The following is a 2,981-nucleotide window of genomic DNA, read 5'->3' on the forward strand; positions in this document are numbered from 1 at the left end:
TTCCTTCCTCCCCCCTTCTAACCAACCTTGAAATCCTTGCCTTACCAAATATGGAAACAATTGTCTTCTTCCAAGTTCTTTAAAAATTCTTGAAACACATTCTTCCCTTCTATTTGTTTAACATTTCTATTATAGTTTCTCTTCCACCCAAGGGTTTCCCCAGCATTTCATTCAGAGGTAGAGGGAGAGAAGGTAGTGATCCTGTCTTTTTTAGCCTCTCTCTGTGGAAGATGAGATCTGGCAGATTTTTCCAGGTGTGAAAGTGGGTATTGTATGACTTTTATAGATTTTCTTCAAACACTGGACCAGCTCAGTTGGCAGAAGCTTATCACCACATTTGGCCACAGGGTGAGGAATATTTTTGCTCTGGCCACTGTAGAAGACTAGCTACTAAATTATCATGGGAGTTAAACCCTGTGTTGGTGTAGGGATCAACCTTGGCAGATGAAATCACAGATCCCTATAGTATTGATGAATTGAAGGAGCTTATTCTGGGAGAGGCTGTAGAAAAATCATATACAGAAAATTAGGTTTGGATTCAAACTGTCTGAGCCCTAACCTTCTTGTATTATCCTATGGAAGTCACTGCATCTCTTTGGGTCTCAATTTTTCTCATCTATAAAATAAAAAGAAGGCAACAAAAAGGTGAAAGTCTTGGGTTTGTTATCTAGAAGGCCCGTTCTTCTAGAGTCCAAGTCCTGTCCTAAACTCTCACTGACTGTAAGGTCATTGGATAATCATGTGAGCTCTCTCCACTGATGTTTCTTTATTTATAAAGTGAAGGAATCAAAATTATGGAGCTGCAAGGGACCTTGGAGGCCACTGGGCCCAGTCTCTTCATTTTACATATATAGTAGCTGATGTCTTTGGAGGTTAAATGCTGTGCCCAAGGTCACCCAAGTCCTCTTCCTTCATACCAGTTTCATGTTCTGTGAAATGAGGGGGCTGAACTTCATGACCTTTGTAAAGCCAAGCATAGGCAGCTTTCCTGAGGACTGTGGCTGTGAACAACTTTAAGGTTCTGATATATAGTGAACTCTCTATTTATTCAGCAGTAAATTAAAGCAAAACATTCATAGAAACCAAAGTACAGCATTTACAATATTATAACAAATAATCACTGAAGTGGCCACATAGTTTTCACCAAAGTGGCCATATAGCATTAAGCAAAAGATATCATTCAGTAAATCCTTAACTCAATCATTCTTAAGGAGCAAGCCTCCTTCAGGGACACAAAGGATAAAGTTCAAGGTTCTCCGCCCCTAGGCCACAGTAAATCATGATCTTCTCAGTCAACATCAAGTACCCAAGGAGAGGTCTTTTCATCTTGACTTGAGTCTGGCTCCCAAATTCCATGGTTCTTTTTCCATGGGTACAACTCCTACATGGATCTGCCCAGATGTGACCTGAATTCAAAGGTAGGCAGCTCTAAATTCCTCATACAGTTCCTTGTCCAGCTTTTCATCCACTCCTTGTCTAGTTCTATATTGAAGCTCACAGTATCCAGTCTATCCCAAGTCCTTCACAGTTTCTGTTTCTAGAAAGACAAAGCTTAATAGAGCCACAATAACATTCATTCACATTGCTGGCACCATCATCAATTCACTACCTGCATGTGAAATCAACAGAGACCCACATACAAGGTCAGAGAAGTCAGCACAAGTCATCAGCATATAAATCAACACAGACCCACAAACAAGGTTCAAGAGGTCAACATAAATCATCAATATAGAAATCAACACAGACCCACAAACAAGGTCCAAAAGGTCAACACAAATCATGAGGAAAGTCCCAAGACCTCTGAAACCCTCTTCCAGGACTTCTATAAACAGACAACCAGAAAATCCTCTTTCAGGGCTCCCAGTAAGGTGCCAGGGCTTCTTTACAAAGTATTACAAACAAAAATCAACACAGATAGAACAGAAAAACAGAATGCCTGGCCACCAAAAAGTTCCCCTTCTCAATTCTTCCAGCACAAGTGTTCTCTTCTCAGTTCTGCTCCTTCCCAGCTTGGACTTCTCCTTATGTATGGTCATTAAGCTCCTCCATGTTCTGCCCCTTCCTGTTGTACCAGCAACAGGGATCCACAAGCTGTGGGGTTCACAAGTTCTGTTTCTTAAGAAAGACTTGATATAATCATGGGCAAGGCTTAAAAGAAAAGTGAACTGAAGCATGGTGATAAATAATTAAATAGCTGAAACAAGGCTTTAAGTACTTTTTTGCTTGTCATAAGAACCTTGAAGACCTCTTGTGTGAGATTCTAAATTTTGAGGTATTTGTCCTTTAGAGAAATGGGACAGAGGAGACAAGTGCAAAAGTATGGCATGTAACCATTGCCTTTGAATAAACAAATGGAACAAACTGACAACTTTAATTGCCAACAAAGCAGAGACAAAATACTTTTTTTTAAAATTTCTTTCTTTTATCATCATTCTTCTTCCCTCTGCTCCCTCCCTCTCTCAACTCTCCTTTCCTCCCTCCTTCCCTTCCTTTCCTTCCTTCCTTCCTTCCTTCCTTCCTTCCTTCCTTCCTTCCTTCTTTCCTTCATCCTTCCCTTCCTTTCTTCCTCCCTCCCTCCCTCCCTTCCTTCCTTCCTTCGTTCCTTCGTTCCTTCCTTCCTTTCTTCCTTCCTTCCCTTCATCCTTCCCTTCCTTTCTTCCTCCCTTCCTTCCTCCCTTCCTTCCTCCCTCCCTTCCTTTCCTTCCTTCCTTCCTTCCTTCCTTCCTTCCTTCCTTCCTTCCTTCCTTCCTTCCTTCTTTTCTTCCTTCCTTCTTTCCTTCATCCTTCCCTTCCTTTCTTCCTCCCTTCCTTCCTCCCTTCCTTCCTCCCTCCCTCCCTTCCTTCCTTCCTTCCTTCCTTCCTCCCTTCCTTTCCTTCCTTTCCTTCCTTCCTTCCTTTCCTTCCTTCCTTCCTTCCTTCCTTCCTTCCTTCCTTCCTTCCTTTCTTCCTCCCTTCCTTCCTCCCTTCCTTCCTCCCTCCCT

The 2,981-nt window shown here is 42.1% G+C and overlaps 1 protein-coding gene across 1 annotated transcript in view; it reads left to right on the top strand.

Moving 5' to 3' along the window:
* ADAM28 (ADAM metallopeptidase domain 28) overlaps positions 1-2,981 on the top strand; it is a 143,444-nt gene that overhangs the window by 72,251 nt on the left and 68,212 nt on the right. The gene's annotated exons all lie outside the window — the stretch shown is intronic.

Source organism: Petaurus breviceps, unplaced genomic scaffold (assembly GCF_028583685.1).
Source record: "Petaurus breviceps papuanus isolate PSGF00001 unplaced genomic scaffold, PetGlider_PUasm1.0 139, whole genome shotgun sequence".
NCBI classification, from domain to species: Eukaryota; Metazoa; Chordata; class Mammalia; order Diprotodontia; family Petauridae; genus Petaurus; species Petaurus breviceps.